Below are 5,223 nucleotides of genomic sequence, written 5' to 3'. Positions count from 1 at the left end.
CATAAATATTGACTTAATTGAAACTTATCCGTGGAAATACAAGTTTGAGGGGTGATGAATCGTTTTTACTCAGTGAATGTTTCCATAAGCTTGTGACTGTTGAATCGCTCCAGAGAAGCCATCCAATAAAAAAAAGGATACCTTCAAACTCTTTATAAGCAACACGTGTGATGACTTGCTGTCAAACTGGAACTTGTGGAGAGATGGGTACAAATTCAAGCCAAGAATGCTTCTGGTCAGCCTCAAAACCAAACTCCTCCATTTCTGAAGGTGTCTATAAAATGATGTTATCACTGTAAACGACACCTAATATAAACCTCAGTCTTAAAAGAATTCAGGTCCCAGTTTCTCTGGATCTGATAAAATTCCTTTTGTTTTTCTGTCTGGAGACATGAAAACAAGCACAATCAAATAATGCTTAAAATAATAAGATAAGAATATCAATTTTATGGGTCATAAACAAAGATAAGTACCAGTAGAAGTCTGAGTCATTCAGAGGTGGGTGAAGTATGTTTCAAGTACAGAAAATGTTGAAATATCATTGAAGATCGACAGCACTGAAACTGATCAGCTAAAACAGCGCCATTCAATTAATTATGCATTATTATCATTATTGTTATTAATTACACAAAATTACGCATTAGAAGTCATTTCAAAGAGTAACACATGGCCTTGTGTCTGTGATATTCAACAGCAAGCCTGTTTGTCATTTTATTTATATGGTGAGAGCCTGAGAAAGGTTGAACAGTTTTCATGGACATTTACTCAGGGTGAGGTCTGAGACAAACACTTCCTGCATCCTTCTCTCTCTCTCTCTCTCTCTCTCTCTTTGTCTTTCTGCCTTTGCTTTAGGTTTTGGCCACTACTAAAGTTATTCAAACTACTCCCCAAGCTGAGGGCCAAGTCTGCGTTAACGCTGGTTTCAGCTATGCGTGGGTGGCTGCCTCTAGTCTTTAATTCTCAGAAGAGAGACAAATTGATCTCATTGCTCTCAGCACACATACCAAGTTAATTTCATGGTACTTTAGCACTGCCGTCATTTTCCCCCGTGTGTCATCCTCAGAACCACTTCAAGCAGTCAGAGTCCATTTACAGGCAGCGGGTATGGGCAGTTGGCACTTCCCTCCTGCTGGTGACCCACAGACTTGAGGACTAGAGGAATGATTTGGTTCAGCAGGGGTTGTGACCGAGATTAGACCTGAACAGTACGGCCACATTTCAATAAAAATATGCTGAGTTTATTTAATCATTCAACATTTATTGCCGAACAGTTTAGTGCTGCCTACATTGGTACTTAAACATCTGACTGTACATGAACTTTTGATATTTATTGCAAGAAGTTGAGGGAACATCCTTAGAGACGTGTGATGCTGAAGAACTAAATAATTCTAATTACCTGTGTGGTCCAAACAAAACAATCCTTTCCTCTTCCCTATTGGACTTACAGGACTTTCACCATTACACAACAGAGTGTGGACTACATGCAAATCATATTGACTTGGATTGTCCACGTGGCTTTGAATCTCATGAAGGTACACACATGATTGACAACTTGGTGTTTCACCGCAGGAATTTGTTTCCATTTTTCCTTGTTTGTTGAAAATTATTATTATCATTTATTTAAACTGTTGCCTAGCATGACTGTGTACTTGTGTATGCTCGTGGATTTTTGTGTTGATGTACCAGTCAGTGGAAATATGAAGTCTTCTGGTGAAAACCAGAGGTTTGGGCATTCATTCCATTTCTTCTCCCTATTCAGAACCGAATATCCGTGCCAAGATAAACGTTTTGGATCCAGACATTTGGCTCCTGTTGTCTGAATCCTGCTTGGATTAGAATTTACTGTACAAAAGGACTTCTATTCTCAAAGTTTCAACAAATATAACGGGGAATTACAAACTCACCTATACAAAGACTCATGCAGACTTATGCCAAGAATGCTTGCAGAGCCAAAGGCTTCGTGGTGTGACTGGGAATATCACAAAGTTCATTCTATCATGGTTTTAATGTGCTCCTGCAGACCAAGAACAGAGAAACTGTGTCCTGGGTGATACATATGTCTTTTGTTTACTGTTCTTTAGTAATTTATGGCTGTTACAGATACAACAAACACCAGATAACCAGTGTTGAAAAGTTTGCAACTAAAACAAGATACAGGTTTTCATCATAGACAGATTAATTCTAAACGATTCAATTCAGCCAGGTTGGAGAAGAAGGCAGATGTTGCCAGAGGGGGTTGTGTGATGCAGGTTGGTTTACAGAAATCTGTTTTTCATCCCTCTACCGGCCTCTCTGCTTCTCTCTGAAGACAACAGTCAGCAATGTGTGTTTCTTTTCAGGATATAGAACTGAGCTGGGTTACCAAGAGGAACATAGGAATCCACATGAAGGCTGTAGTTAAAATGCTCGTTAATCAGAAACAAATCGCACAAACCGCAAGATCAAAGCCATGCCAGCTTTAAAGAGTCTTTATGCAGCGAGTGAAGAAGAGAATCATTTTTAGAGTCAAGACAATAATTTCCACTCAAGCCTATGAGACCAGCTGGTGAGACTGAAAAACACTTCACTCATTTCAAAGGACTGTCTCTTTGTTTGGCTCCTACAGTTTATCAGTGACCTAAAATAAACTGATGATTTGACCTACATTATAAGAACTCAGTTTATGGTAATTAATCTTCCAAAAAGCCTCTTAAGATCAGAAAGCGAGGGTACATCAGATATTCTTTAATACAGTCTGAAAGAAATGTTATGTCTTACGAACTCCTCTCTGTAGCATGGCCCACCCAGATTCTGTTACTTAGTCTGCTTCTTCAACGTCAACACTGCAAACGCTGTTGAAGTCAGGATGTATATTCCTATATCAGGTACACTGAAGAGGTATTTAATAACATGCTAATTTATGCATTCACTAGGAATCTGCACTAAACTTCATTATCATAAAGACATTCGTCTCATTGTATGCTGAAGACACTCTGGTTTTGAGTAGCTTAATACAATAATAATCGCAACAGAAACTCACTTACTGGGATCTCGTCAACCCACAAACACGATCATAGCCCTGAGATCAGAGTGGTAAACTATCTGAGGCCTGGTAAATTATCTGAGGTCAGCTTTGAATGAAGGAAGGCCATGTTTCTATTACCACTAAATGATACCTTACGTGAGTCGAAGGCAGTGGGAACTTGAAGGACGGAGGGCGATTCTAGAATACACGGTGTCACTAAGTCATCATTCAGACCTTCTCCAGCTATCTGAATACTGAATGCGCAGAACCACAGCTGTGGGGTTTTGGCCTAAGCAGGATATGACAGAGAAGAACCACAGGACTGGGGGAGATGGTCGAGCAGCCTCATCCTTGGTCATTAGAGGGCATTCCACAGAGCCGGGAGCCCCAGTGTGGCCGCTGTGATCCTCAGACTCTCTCAATCTGGGTGGGCACAGAGCACCCACCAACTCCACTCGCTCGTTGTGGTTGCAGATGGTAGAGGGAGACTGGCAGTCAAAAAGCTGTGGGGCAAAAAGAAGGCTCTTAAAAAGAACAAGACAAAAAACAAAACAAAACAAAAGAAAACAAAAAACTATTGCCTTTATGTGTGCATGCCTGAATACGCCTGATTGTGCATATCAATGTAAAAGTACAGGTTTATGAGAAATTCAGATTTATGGTACGAGTGTGAGTTTGTGTTGTTGTCTGTGTTTGTGAAAAGGGGTATTTGTTCTCCCAGGGATGGCTTGAATTTTTATTGGGATATCAGATTTACAGTGTTGGTGCTCTCTCTCTCTCTCTCTCTCTCTCTCTCTCTCTCTCTCACTCTCTCTCTGTCCCTGTGCATGTTTGTGTGTGTGCGTATGTATGGATGTGTGTGTGTTGTCTCCATGCACAACTTTATGGGCTGATCAGATTTATTACCCTGCCCTTGCCCATGGGAAATAGGGGAGCAGTGAGGAAGGAATGTGTGTAACATCGAACCTCATCACACCACAGCTCCATATGTCTCACAGTGTACTCTTCACCTGATAAACGACTAAGACTGACCAATGATCATGTAGCAAAATCTCTCGTGTGTAGAGTTGGACAGCACTGGGAAACAGTTACGCTTCAGATAGTATGCCATCAAAGTAAAGGGACTCCTTGCACTAATGAGGCCCAGTCTCACTAGACTGGAGATTTAGCTGAGATTAGATGTATTCTGTATGTAAGGTATTCTGAACTCACTGCAGCAAAGCAATTTCAAATGATCTGTGAACTCAAGCCAGCAAAGTTTTGGTTGTATCTCATCATATTGCTGTAACTAAGTGTTATCCTTACTGAGGCTAACATTTGGCTGAACTTTCCAATAACGGACTACTCTAAAAATTCCTTGTGTGACATCACTAATCAGTTATTGCATGAAAAACTGATCAAATGTCTGTTTTGTATCTATATCGCTGTAGCTAATTTGTGTTATGCAGCTAGCTGATGTGCACTACCTTATTAGCTAATTAGCACAAAGTATTTCCCATCCATGATAGCTAGCCAAAAGACAAACAAATACATGGTATTTATACACTGAAAAAGGACATTCTTGAGATTTCAGTGATATGCTTGTTAACCTCAGTATCAGCATTACCACTGAAACCTTTTTGTCTTCTTCTCTGTGACTTATTTACTTACACTACACATGAAAGACTGATTTAGCCTCTTTGTTTATCTAATGTGCTATATTAAAAATGTCTGATTGGTGCAAAAATAAAGGGGATCTGAGATACAGATTTCTGAGCTCCATCAAAGACCATGCAACATCCAAAATTTGTCTAGCTAATCACATGGGCAACAAGTTAAAAGAGCAAAGAGCCAGTCTACACACATTTTATGTGCGTAACCTACTGCACACAGACCAGAATATGTTGGTTCATGTTTTGCAGGGGTTTGATTCCAACAGGTTCCTTCAATGTTTTACCCGGCTAATGCCCTTAGCTGTCAAAGCCTGGTCACTCCGTCTGAATGCCTGTTTACATGGAAATAACCTGAACAGCGATATGTGTATGTGTGAGCATGCATTTGAGATCTGAGATTAGAACCATACCTTACTCTACTGTTGCATCTGCAGTGCTTGATTATATATATATCACTTTTATGATTCACATCAAATGGGTTTTATCCTAACATTTATTCATACCCAGGGGCCACATTGTGACTTGTATTAAGGTTGTGAACCTGTATTATCCTCCAGTACAGGCATG

The sequence above is a fragment of the Chanos chanos genome, chromosome 13 (genome assembly GCF_902362185.1).
Source record: "Chanos chanos chromosome 13, fChaCha1.1, whole genome shotgun sequence".
Classification (NCBI taxonomy): Eukaryota; Metazoa; Chordata; class Actinopteri; order Gonorynchiformes; family Chanidae; genus Chanos; species Chanos chanos.
Note: the sequence above shows the minus strand (reverse complement) of the source record.